Source organism: Stegostoma tigrinum, chromosome 45 (assembly GCF_030684315.1).
Source record: "Stegostoma tigrinum isolate sSteTig4 chromosome 45, sSteTig4.hap1, whole genome shotgun sequence".
Taxonomy (NCBI): domain Eukaryota; kingdom Metazoa; phylum Chordata; class Chondrichthyes; order Orectolobiformes; family Stegostomatidae; genus Stegostoma; species Stegostoma tigrinum.
Genome location: NC_081398.1, coordinates 7,588,890 through 7,602,284, shown reverse-complemented (window position 1 = coordinate 7,602,284; position 13,395 = coordinate 7,588,890). Strand labels below are relative to the sequence as shown.

The 13,395-nt window shown below is 42.3% G+C and overlaps 1 protein-coding gene across 6 annotated transcripts in view; it reads right to left on the bottom strand.

Annotated features, from left to right (window-relative positions):
• LOC125448629 (GRB10-interacting GYF protein 2-like) overlaps positions 1-13,395 on the bottom strand; it is a 105,918-nt gene that overhangs the window by 76,822 nt on the left and 15,701 nt on the right. For 5 of the 6 annotated variants that reach the window (XM_048524039.2, XM_048524044.2, XM_048524041.2 and 2 more), the window contains exons 4-5: positions 9,702-9,784; positions 5,884-6,025 (exon numbers count right to left, since the gene is read on the bottom strand). The gene's annotated coding sequence lies outside the window, so the exon portion shown is untranslated. Of the gene's footprint in view, positions 1-4,141; positions 4,235-5,883; positions 6,026-9,701; positions 9,785-13,395 lie in introns of all 6 variants that reach the window. The other variant, XM_048524040.2, reaches the window with a different exon arrangement.

Genomic DNA, 13,395 nt, shown 5'->3' with positions numbered 1-13,395 from the left:
CCATTAGAAAGTTTTTCTCAAATTAGTCAATCTAAGCCCTTCATAATTTTAAACACTTCTGACAAATCGCCTCTTAACCATTTCTGCCTCCAGGAGAATGCCAGATGTATATGGAACGACAATAGTGCACGAAGTGACACAATCACATATATACAACAAAAACCTCCAGAAAAGGAAACATTTCTGGGTTTTTAATCTCTACTTCTGCGGAGAGAATTTTTCTTTTTGAAAACCTGATTCATGGGTCACAAGAAAAAAACCCAGAAATTTACCAGCTGCGTATCAGGTTAAAATGAAGTCAAAAATCATATGACACCAGGTTATAGTCCAAAAGGTTTATTTGAAATCACAGGCTTTTGTAGCATAGCCCCTTCATTGGGTGCAGTGAGGAGCAGACAGACAGTTTAGAGGCAGAGAGATCAAAGGATTATACAACTGGTGTGCGTGGAGTCAACAAATCGAAAACTGTTGACTGCCTCCTGTTGAATCTTTAATCATTCATACAGTCCTGCATTCTAGAAATTGCAGAAGTGGGATATAACATGGAGAACTGTTAGAAAGAAGAAATAGTAGGAACAGCAGAAGCTGGAGAATCTGAGATAAAAAGGTCAAGAGCCGGATGAACACAGCAGGACAAGCAGCATCAGAGGAGCTGACGTTTCGGGTCTACACCCTTCTTCAGAAATGGGGAATGGGAAGGGGATTCTGACATAAATAGGGAGAAAGGGGGAGGCAGATAGAAGATGGATAAAAGGAGAAGATAGGTGGAGAGGAGACAGACAGGTTCAAGAGGCAGGGGTGGAGCCAGTATAGGTGAGGGTAGGCGTGGAGTTAGCAGGGAAGGGATAGGTCAGTTCAGGGAGGATGGACAGGTCAAGGGGGTAGGATGAGGCTGGTAGATAGGAGATGGGGGTGGGGCTTGAGGTGGGAGGAGGGGTAGGTGGGAGGAGGGGTAGGTGGGAGGAGGGGTAGGTGGGAGGAGGGGTAGGTGGGAGGAGGGGTAGGTGGGAGGAGGGGTAGGTGGGAGGAGGGGTAGGTGGGAGGAGGGGTAGGTGGGAGAAAGGACAGGGTAGGGAGGGACAAGCTCGGCTGGTTTTGGGATGTGGTCAAGGGAGGGGAGATTTTGAAGCTTGTGAAGTCCACATTGATACCATTGGGCTGCAGGGTTCCCAAGCAAAATATGAGGTGCTGTTTCTGCAACCTTCAGGTGGCATTGTTGTGGCACTGCAGGAGGCCCAGGATGGACACGTTGTCTGAGGAGTGGGAGGGGGAGTTGAAATGGCTCGCGACTGGGAGGTGCAGTTGTCTGTTGCGAATCGAGTGAGGGTATTCCACAAAGTGGTTCCCCAAACATCCCAGCTTGTCCCTGCCTCCCTAACCTGTCCTTCCTCCCACCTCAAGCCCCACCCCCATCTCCTACCTACCAGCCACATCCTGTCCCCTTGACCCGTCCGTCCTCCCTGGACTGAGCTATTCCGCCGCCCAACTCCACAATGGCACTCACCTTTACTGGCACCACCCCTGCCTCTTTGACCTATCTGTCTCCTCTCCAACTATCTTCTCCCTTATTCATCTTCTATCCGCCTCCCCCTCTCTCCCTATTTAGCTCAGGGTCCCCTTCCCCTCCCCCATTTCTGAAGTAGGGTCTAGACGTGAAACGTCAGCTTTCCTGCTCGGCCTGTGTTCATCCAGCTTAATACCTTGTTATCTCTTAAGACGATGCAAGTTTTGCTTGATTAAGATGCAAATTCCTGAATCTGTTTCAAGTCACTACCCTGAGGTAATTCAAGGTTTCATCAGTGTCTGCCTAACTTTCCAAAATTCAGACAGACAGATAGGAATGTACAAAAGTTGACATCTCAGATCAGACAGTGAATTGCTGGTGAGAGGGCTTGTCCAGAATCTGAGTTTTAACCGATATCAGGCGGGTTTTATTCCAAAAGCGGGAATTTACAAAATACCACACTGCCTGTGAATGCAAATTGTGTTTCTTGAACAAAACAGAACATACCTGCAAATAAACAAACATCTTGGGTGAAATGATTCATCCATAGATTTATGAACGTGCATGGGGGAGAGCCAATATGTCTGTCAGTGTGTGCGTGCACGCATAATACATTATCCAAAACTGTACACACTAATTAAAGGTAGAAAGATCATAAGAATTTACCAAGGTTATGCTGTCAACACAGGACAATAAGGAAGATCTTAGACTTTTTTTTTACAGATACAGGTGTCACCTGTAGCGTGAAAATGAACCCAAGATCACAGCTGAAGCTGTCTATGTGAGGATGGAACGTGGCTACCAGTCTCTGCTTGGGGATTCTGCACTGTTGTGTATCTCGAAGTCTGCCTTGGAAGACATTTACCCAAAATTGGAGGCTGAATGCCCTTGACCACTTAGGTGTTCCCCCACTGGGAGGGAACACACCTGTCTGCTCTCAGTGCACCTGACGAAAGGGCTGCGCTCTGAAAGCTTGTGAATCCAAATAAGCCTGTTGTCATGTGATTTTTGACTTTGTCCACCCTTGCACCTCCAAATAAGTTTAACGTGCAGCAGAGTGTCATGGCATCTTAAAGGACATTCTTGACACCCAACTAAGCAAGGAAATTCAGAGCAACATGTTTTAAATGACACACCCCCTTGAAGTTACCAAGAGTATTAGATTTCTGTTGGAAGGATAGGAATGAACAATAAAGGGGAAAAGGATGATCTACACATTCAGCTTTAAATATGCAAAACATTTCTCTTCCAAAATGAACACAAGGCTACGAAATGGCTACTCAAATAGGGTAAGCTGAAAAAATACAGAAATCAAAGCACTTGTTTGCAGGCCCAGTCACATTTTAAATAGGTAGCAAGTTTCAGTTATGGTCTGAAAACATGGCAAATTTTGTTCAGACACAATGAATTATCTTTTGCAACAGCAATATTCCACAAACAGCAATTTGGTTAATGGCTAGGTCATTTCATTCAGTATGGTTAGTTAGGACACTAGGACAATCTGCACTTCTGGTAATGCCTTGGATTTGTGGAGGCTAATGTGACAGCTTGACACAATGTTTCATTTTAAACACAGGAACTGTGACAAGGGAGCACTTCCTTCAATACTGCATTTTTACAGTCTTGGTTACAAGTTTGGAGTCTGAAACGTTGACAAGAGCCGAGGAGATAAAGGCATCTGAAATAGTTTTTCAGGTATCTTGGTCAGTTGGCAGTAGTTGCACCTAGTTTGAAATTCACAAATTCAACCCACATTTGCACCTAATTGTGGTTCGCAATCTAACACTCAGCTGGAGATGGTACAGGTCCTCACGGATGGGCATGTTAATACCCCAGGATCATTATGGAGGTTTTCCTCCTGTCAATTAACTTTCAATGAACACAAAACTCTGTTCAATTACTGTACTGCTGCTTGAGGGAGCTTTCGGTCCATAAATTGGCTGTGCATGATTTCCTATATTACAACAATATCATTAGAAGTTGAGAGAGGATTTAAGGGGAACTGGGTGGTGTGGTATCTGCAATGTTCTGCCTGAAAGGGGGTGGAAGCAGGAATAATTTTAGTACTTAGATGAACACTTGAAACACCAAAGCATACAAGGCAGTGGGGCAGTGCTGGGCCATGGAATTAGAATAGATAGGTGCTTGATGACCTATTTTCATGCCGTAACACTGACTCAATTACAACAGTAACATGAACGATCAGGTCATCGGTGGGAAGTGGAGAAAGAGAAGGCTTCTTTTAGGCTCTCACCCAAGGTCAAATGGAAGACGAGAAAAAGAAGCCCTTTGGCCCCACGTCTGTTCTGCCATGCTGCATTTGATCCATGACTTAATTCCATCCACCCAAACATCTTTTACAAAAATTCTACCAAGTTCTGATTTAAAATTAATTGGTTTGGCATTTGATGCCATTTGCTGTTAATTGTGTCAATTTCTCTCAATTTTACACTTGAACCTCTAATTTTTAAAACTTCCCAGTCCCAATCTCCCAAGCCTGTGGAAATAATTTCACTTCAGCGCCTCAACTTCAATTTGGCATAACGTATTTTTCAACACCTTGCAGTGTAGTACAGCAGTGGGGGACTGCTGTGGCACAGTTAAAAGTGCTGCATTTGAAACAAATTTCCAAATTACCTATGTTAGTCCTTCCCCAAGTTTTTCTTGCTGTGGCCCCATTTTAAAGGGTGAAACCTAGTGCAAACGCTCTGAGACCTGAGAGCTCACGACCTGTTAGAGGAAGAGCACAGTTGTTATAATTTGGTCTAAACACTTTGGCAGCCATTCCTGCCCTGGATATTTGCAAACACATTGGAGGTCCTAACCCCAATTTCAGGAAGCTGTGATCTTCTGCCTATTCACATGGACATCAAACATCCTGACCTAAGAGAAACAGGTGAGTTCCCTGACCGATGTTTCACCAGCAGAAATAAAAGCTGACTAGTTGAGCATAATTCTGAACCAATAAAATAAAAATTCATGATAAGAAAGAGTGCAGACCAAAGCAGGTGCGCAAACAGAACTGGAGCTCAGCACAACAATATTCAAATATAAAATGACACAGGCCAAAACAAATATTCTTGACAACAATGTTGTCATTGCCAAAATCGTTGAGGGGAAAGAGAATTTAAAACTAATAAAGAGAGGGATCTTAAGCAAACGAGGCCAATGAAGGAATACAGCTCTAATAGAAATACAAACAAGGTCAGAGTAGTCCAATGTCCGTTAAAGTCTGCTCCGACATTCAAATGGATCATGGCAGATTTGGTGTTAAACTTCAACTTCACTTCCCTACACACCCCTAACAATATTTCATCCTCATGGTAATCAAGAATCTTCCGACACTGCCTTAAAAATATAGGAGGATTCTACATCCACTGCTATATGGGGAAGGGAATTCCAAAGATACTCAAACCTCAGAGAGAAAATGCTTGTCTCTGAAATGGGTGGCCTCGTATTTTCAAATTATGACTCCTAGATCTAGATTCTGCCACAAGAGGAAACATCTTATCAGCAGTGACCCAGTCAAGGCCCCTCAGGACCATACAAGTCACAACTAAATTAGCTCAGAGTCTTCTAAGCTCCAGAGGATACACACCTAGCCTGTCTAGTCTTTTCCCCATAGGTCATCTGCTCATTCTAGGTATTGATCGAGTAAACTTCTTCTGGAACTGCTAAACATTGGCAGCATCCTCCCTTAAATATGGAGGTCAGTACTGTACATAGCACTCCAAATGAGGTCTCACCAATGCCATATATAACTGAAGTGTAATCTCCCTCCTTGTGCATTCACGTCCCCTCGCAATAAAGCATAACATACTATTCTATTCTCTGTTTACATAAACTTTCTGCGATTCATGCACACTTTATTGCATCTCAGAGCTTTGCAATGTCTCAGCATTTAGATTTTAAAAAGTTAACAATTCCCAAAATGAATAATTTCACATATTCCCATATTATTCTCCATTTGCCAGATTTTTGCCCACTCAATTGGCTTTTATTCCTTTGTCAGTTCCTTCCTTACGTCTTCCTAACTCACTTTCCTATCCATCTTGGTGTCATCAGCAAATTTAGCCACCATACCTTTGATTACTTCATCCAAATTATTATTTTATATATCAAGGGTTGAGGCCTCAGCATCGATCCTTGCAGCACTGCACTCAGGATATCTTATCAGCCTGAAATCATTTATTCCTATCCAAATTAAACAGTGAAACCAAATGCAGATGTAGTGGAAGACAGATTTATGCTCAAGGAGCTACAGAGGATGTTTTTAAAATATGCAGTATTGAAAACAATGCCCCAAGGGCAAACAGGGCTGAAACTAGTGCATCAATGCAATGCTCAAAATGAAATTTCAACAGGAGTATGTCACCTACCTGAACCACAGGTCAGATTCCCCAACCTACAACCGGCGTTGGAGACTCCCCAAGATATGTTCTTCCGAGTGGCTATTACAACAGATGAATGGGTCTGAAGGTAATTCCCTTTATAGTTTACAAAACACTCTGGCTTACTTCACTGAAAAAGGGACAAAGTTCACAATTAGATATCAGATCATTAGACATTTACTTTTGGGGTGCGGGAACTAGGAATCTGGTGATCAAAGTTAACAATTATCCTAACAAGAATCTCTCTTGTCTAATTAAAAGTTATTATTGCACATACATCAAATATACAGCACTGAACATAACATTTAGTCACCCCATGTGACTGGTTCTATTCCACCTAAGCGTTCTTCTATCTTTCTTCATGCGAACCCACTATTGGAGCACACACTTTCCTTCACCCTCCCATGCTCGTCTAGCTTCCTCTTTATAAATGCAGTGATGCTAACTGCCTCAGCCATTTGACATGGAAGCAAGTTCCATATTCTCACCACCCTCTGGGTAAAGAAAGCCCAATTCAACTTCATGTTTCTTGATAACCACCTTACATTGATGGCCCCGGTTATGCTTTTCCCTCCAAGTAGAAACATTTGCACTCAATCTATTAAAAAGTGCAGAATAGCAGACATTTGAGGCTTCCAAATAAATACCAAAAACTCAGAAAGATTACTATCATCATGAAGGCAAGATTAAAAAGTTTGAAAAGGAAAAACTGAATTTTCTGAAAGATATTATTATACATTACTTGCAGCCAAGAATCTCTGCCAGTCAGAGACTACCAATGATATTCAGTAACGAATAGAAGCCCAAACATGCAGGAATCAAGATCAACCCTGCTGAATGCTGCCTAAGTGCAAAAACAGCATCTTAAAATAGTTACATAGCTGGTGCAGGAACACAAGCCTGAAGATAGAGGGACTCAGTCGTCAGTCTGCTATTTTGCTGAGAGCCAGGTTTTCAACTATAGCATCTACAGGATGACAAGCAACATGACAGTCAGCTGTCTTGATCTAGTAACCACTAATTTAGTAATCTAGAATCCTGGACCAACAGTCTGGAAAAACAAGTTCAAAACTCCAGGCAGCCAGCAAATTTCACTTCAGTTACTTATGTAAAACTGGAATAAAAAGTTTCGATCCATTTAGTGTAAATAAAATCTGACTGGTTATTATCTTTCATGGAAGGAATCTGCTGCTCTGAATCAAACTGGCCTAAATGTGACTCCAGATTTGGTTAAATGTGGTTAAGTCTCATCTAGCCTGCCTGTCTCTTACACTGAAAGAAGACTGCTCATAGGCAACCATAGGTGGGCAATAAAAACTCATCCAATTATTAAGTTTGTGAAAACACTGTGGATTGGAATAAGTCCACAAAGTTGGATGCAAAGTATGCAGACCGGGTTCTTGGAAATTGGGGCAAAGGGGGTAAGCAGAAAAAGAGGGATTATATGTAAGCTACAATCCAATATCACTGACAAAAGAAAAAAATAAATTTTCAGCTCCCCAGCGAAGGTGGAGTTAAAAGTAATCTTAGAGGATTTTTCAGACAGCAAGCATGCATTTGAATTTTCAGAGGCACGAAGTTTGGGGACAGCCCTGGAAACCCTTTTTAAAATAGCAAGAACTACAGCTGAGGTGACATGAGCAAATACTCTGCAATCTGTTCACTGTGTAAAATTCTAAACCTGGCACACAGCCATAGACTTTTCTTTGCCTCATTTAATAACAGCATAATCAAAACGCAGAACTGGCTAACTAACTTGGTAGTGTACACAAGTTTCTATTACAGCCAGATTACTGACTACATTGGAAAGAAGCCAAAAATGTCAGCAACTTTTTTTTTAAAACACAAAGGATTGAAGGTTGGCCATTGAAATAGACCCATGATTCATCCACACCATGACTTCCCACTGTCAGCAATTCTGTTCACCAAAATGCACTACCCAGAGGGGAAGATAAAAAATAGAAAGCCCACTCCCTCTTGCCACTCAAGTCTAAAATTTAATCAGCAAGTAGCTGACAAATACCTCCATCAACTACATGTGCAATGCCAGGATAGCTGAGCTCAACACTGACACCAGTTTTGGATCTGCACTAGGGAGGCAGTGGGAACCCGAGACTTGTTCCAATAAAACACCAGTTGTAATGTTCTCTCCAACAGTGTATGTTTTACTTTTAAGTGGCCACTTATCCAGACAGAGGAAGATGGAAAGTACTCATTTAAGGATACCACAGAGGAAACAGCAAAAGAAAACACTAACCACAACCAAGCTTTTGCACTTCTCCCATCAGTAGACTGCATTCTCTTCTGCAGACTACGCTGTGCAGCGCAATTGAGTGAATTACACAGAGCAGCATGTGACTCAGTGATTAGGCATTGCTGGCTCAGTGCCAAGGACCAGAGTTTGATTTCATGCTTGGGCAGCCATGTGGATTTTGCACATTCTCCCTGCGTTTGCTTGGGTTTCTTCTGGGTACTCCGGTTTCTTTCCAGAGTCCAAAGATGTGCAGGTTAGGTGGACTGGGCACGCTAAACTGCCCATAGCATCCAGGGATGTGTAGATTAGGTGGGATGCTCTGAAAGTCAGCGTGGACTTGTTGGACTGAAGGTCCTGTTTCCACACTGTAGGGATTCTATGAGTCCAAAGATGTGCAGATCAGGTGGGTTGGCCGCGCTAAATTGCCTAGAATGTCCACGGACGTGCGGGCTAGGTGGGTGCGTCATGGTAAATGCAGGGTTACAGGGATAGGGTGGGGGTTGTGGATCTGGTTGGGTTGTTCTTTGGAGGGTGGACTTGATGAGCCGAATGGCGTGCTTCCACACTTTAGGGGTTCTAAGCATTTAAACTATAAGCAACTTAACAAGAACAAATTCATTTCCAACTAGCTGACAAAATATTAAAATTTGCACTGAAACAAAACCAAGGGCAAGTTTTCATTCTTAATTTACCCACACAAAGTGAATCTGTAATAAGCAAAGGTCCAGTAACTTCAGATATTGTCAAGCGTGTGGTGAGAATAAGTATTAATAGACTGTAGCATTTACGAAGCATGGGCAAAGTTTGAGCCTTGAACAATTAAACTGATTAGTGAAGATCGTCACTCCTGTATAGATCCATACATGCCTATAAAGAATCTAAAAAGGCACAAACCATTCAGTTCAACGAGACCTGTTCCAAAGTTCTCATGATGTGCTTCATGACACCATTTTCCTGCATTCCCCATTAACCAGTTTAAGTTAGATCCCACGTCTGTGTTTTTCCAATCTATTCTGTTAATTTTCTCTCAAAGAAAATGCTGACAGTGTCACTCTTTGGAATCTCAGCACCTACCCATGTCAAAATAAAATTGGCTCTCATTCCCTATCAGTGGGTGGTATTTTCTAATATGCAGTCATTGTGAAGAATCCAGCTGCTTCACCCTCCCACCCAATCAGAGTAAATTTGCTGCCACCTCAAGTCGAACCTGTTTCACAAAACTTCAATGGGAAACCTGCAATTCAGTGTGGCACCACCAGAGCAATTTTTGCTATGCTTAACCACTGGCATCCACACCATTTCATCAATGAATTAATACTTTGCATGCTTATAATTTAACTAGAGAGGAGGAGGAGATTCCAGCTGCACAGCCACTGACATGGGAGAACCTCACCAGGCTGGAAGGAAAGCAGGGCTACATTCCAAACGTTAAGACTAACTTTTTAGAGCTTTATTCTCAGAAGCTGAAGAGATCATTTAGCAAAAGTATGGAATATGAATGGATGAAGTAAAACTGCCCTTTCCAATGAACCTATTCAAAGTTTGTACTCACAATTTCCCCAGTAGCTCAGCTGGTTACACACTGTCTTCAAAGATGATTGGGGGGAGAGGTTACTACAATTGGTCTCAGCACCTCTGGATGGGAGCAAAAAGAAAAAGAACGGAGATAATGTGAGAGTGAGAAACTGCTACATTAGCATATTGAAAGAACAGAAAGTCGAGCAATCACTAGCATCAGATTTCTCAAAGCAGTTGACAGCCAATAAGTAACATGTCACTGTTTTAACGTCATAAACATGCAACCAATTTGCACACAGCAAAGACCAGATAAACTGTTTTCCCTAAACACTTGCTGATGGTTAAACATTAGGCAGGTCAGCAAGGTTAAATCCCTTATTCATTTTCAAAACACGTGGTTTTTTAAAAATGTAGGACTCCCTACACTGAAGAGTCAGCCGAGATTGTGTGCAATGCTGGAGTGGGACTTGCACAGCAATGAAAACATTAATAACAAGGGAAAAAAAAGCAGTGACAATAAAATGCAATGTGGATAAAGGAAGGCACAGTAACAAGAAAATTGGAGTGGTGAATGTAATGGTAAATAGTGATAAGGCACATTGGGAGACATGGGTAAAGACATATAAACATTCTAATTAGGAGCAAGAGTATGTCACTCGGCCCTTTGAGTCATTCTGTAACATTGTGGATGTTGAGAAGTCCTCATTGTCATCTACCCACAATAACATTTCAACCCTTATGCATCTACCACTGCCTTAAAATTTTTTTTTTGCTTCTATAAGCTTTTGAAAGAGAGTGCTCCAAAGACTCATGCCCCCTGATCATTCTTAAAAAGACAAGACCATATTTTTGTAAAGCAGTCTCCTAGTCCTAGAATCTCCCTTAGGAGGAAACATCCTTTTCACATGCACCCTGTCAAGAACTACATTCCCTCTAACTTTTCCTGCAATTAAGCAGACGTCAGTTCTGTGCACAGCAGTTGGTTTCAGAACCAGACATTAATGCGGGCACACACAGATGCTCCAAGAGACTGCCCAGCTTAAAGAGAAATTGGGGGCTTAAATGCTTCAATCAAGTCACCAATGGTTAATCCAAACCCCAGCGAATACAAGTAGTTAGAAAGTTTTACTGATTTGTTGTGTTTAAGATTAGAGGAGACTTTAGAAGCTATGTCTTCGAAAGTCGGACAATTAGAGCCTGTTTCATAAATAGATTTTGTGTTCAGCGAATCTAAGAGGTAATACAAAGCCTTGTACAAATCATTACTGAGTATCACGACAAAGTTTGGTTGCCTTACATTAAAGAGGGTCTTGGAGGACTTTCATCAATATACCACCTGAGATGCAAGGCTTTAGTGACCATGGTGGCCAGAGAAATGGGAGGTCTTGTCGGGTGACAGAGGTCAGAATCATGGGATGTTCAAAATAGTTAGCACTTAAGGAAAAGGTTAACAGGGATAAAAGAACCACTCATAGTGAATGGCTTGGTAATAGCAAGGCATAAATCTATGGTGGATTTTTCTACTCTTAAAATATGGAACTGATTGCAAGTCCCAACTAAAAATGCCAGAAGTAGAATGCAAAACATGATTAAAGAGAAAGATTCAGATAAGTATCTGAAAGAAAAATCAAACAAATAGATCACTTCCAAAAAGCAGAATCAGAGATAACAGCACAAAAATGGATCCTTTAATCCAACTCGTCCATGCTGCTCAGATATCCTAGAAAAAGCTGTCCCCATATGCCAGCATTTGGCCCACATCCCTTTAAAGCCTAGATAACAAGGTGTAGAGGTGGATGAACACAGCAGGCCAATCAGCATCAGAGGAGCAGGAAAGCTTGTGTTTCGGGCCTAGACCCTCCTTCAGAAATTCCTCTGATGCTGCCTGGCTTGCTGTGTTCATCCATCTCTCCATCTTGCTTTCTCAGATTCTCTGGCACCTGTAGTTCCTACTATCCCTTTAAACCCTTCCTACTCATATACAATATTTAAAAGACATCCGGACAGGTAATTGTACTAGCCTTCCCTACTTGCTCTTGCAACCCATTCCATACACACACCACCCTGTGCGTAAAACATGACGACTTAGATCCCTTTCAAATTTTTCCCTTTTCACCTTAAACCCATGTCCTCTGGTTTTAGACTCCCCCACCCCAGGGAGAAAAAGACCTTGTCCTCACCCTATCCAAGCCCCTCATGATTTTATAAATCTCAATAAGGTCACCCCTCAGCCTCCAACACTCCAGGGAAAATAGCCCCAGTCTATTCAGCCTCTCCCTATGGCTCAAACCCTGCAACCCAGGTAACATCCTTATAAACAGTTCCTGAACCCTTTCCAATTTCAGAACCTGCTTCCTATAGCAGGGAGATCGGAATTGCACACAGTATTCCAATATTGGCCTAACCAATACCCTATACAGCTGCAACTTGACTCCCAACCCCTATACACAATGCACTGACCAATAAGGTCAAGCATATCAACCATCTTGTTCACTATCTTATCTAAGTGTGTCTCCACTTTCAAGGAACTGTTATTCTGCACTCCAAGGTCTCTTTGTGCAGCAACACATTCAGCTTGGACAAAACAGGTCAAACACAAGTATTACTGACTTGAGTCCACCGTTTATTACTAACTGCACAACTAATTAAACCACATGTACTGATTAAGCAACAATAGAATCTGACCACAGCGTGATGCTTCAACTGCCAAATAGCCAAGTGACACATAAATCTGGGCCCAACTAGCGCTTGTGCAACTGTAATGCAGCAAGGAACTGCAGATCAGGAGAGGGGCTTAGGAAAACTACTTTGCTGTCATCTGTCTGAAACATACTCTGTTAGAGATCATCCCATTTCAATGCTGGCTGAGCACCAAACATGACAGCCATTCCACGGTTTAAAATATACACAAGGCATATAGCTTCCTGATTGATGGTTGCATGAGGAACCCATGTAGTACTTTACATGAGTCTTGGAGCTACATCTTAGGCTCTGTTCTTGGTATAGCGCTGTTGGCACATCTGCCATCCCCTAACTTCCAGCATATACCGAAAACAATTGCAACCAGTGTGAGATTAGCAGTTGCATGTTTTGACATGCCTGTCACCTACGCTGCCAAAGAATTTTTTGATAGAACAGCAGAATTGTTCCCTGATTAAATTGGAAAGTCAATCCAAATGTCTGACTTCCTGAGCTTTATATACTGAGGTAGCCCACGATTTCACTCCAACTCTGCTGTACACTCAGATTAGAATTCAAGCAGGAATCTAGAATTATGCCCAACTGTGATGCCTACAGTGTGGAATAGTCTGGTGAGACTTGCTGGCTGCATTCACTCCCAAGGAATATTCATCAGCCATGATATATGGTAGGGGCTGCTGATTTTTATGGAGCCAGTGTGTTGGGAAAATGGGAACAGTCGAACAAAAATCTCCTGTCATCACCCTACCCCCTGCCTGCAGTGAAGAGGTTTCATTTTTGTAATGGCTGTCTGAGAAAAGAAACGGTTTCCTACATCATCACTAATCCATTCTGACTTCTGTAGATCAGCGCAGCGGCATACAACCAGAGTGCTATTGATTTCTTTGGCAGAAAAACATGGGAGGGGAAGTACAAAGGTGAAGCAGGGTTCCACAGTCCCCTGTTAGCACTTGCATGTCTAAGGGTTACTCAGTGAGGACACTATTTAGTGCCACCTAGCTAGCATGGTTAAGCAGCCTGTAACTCCA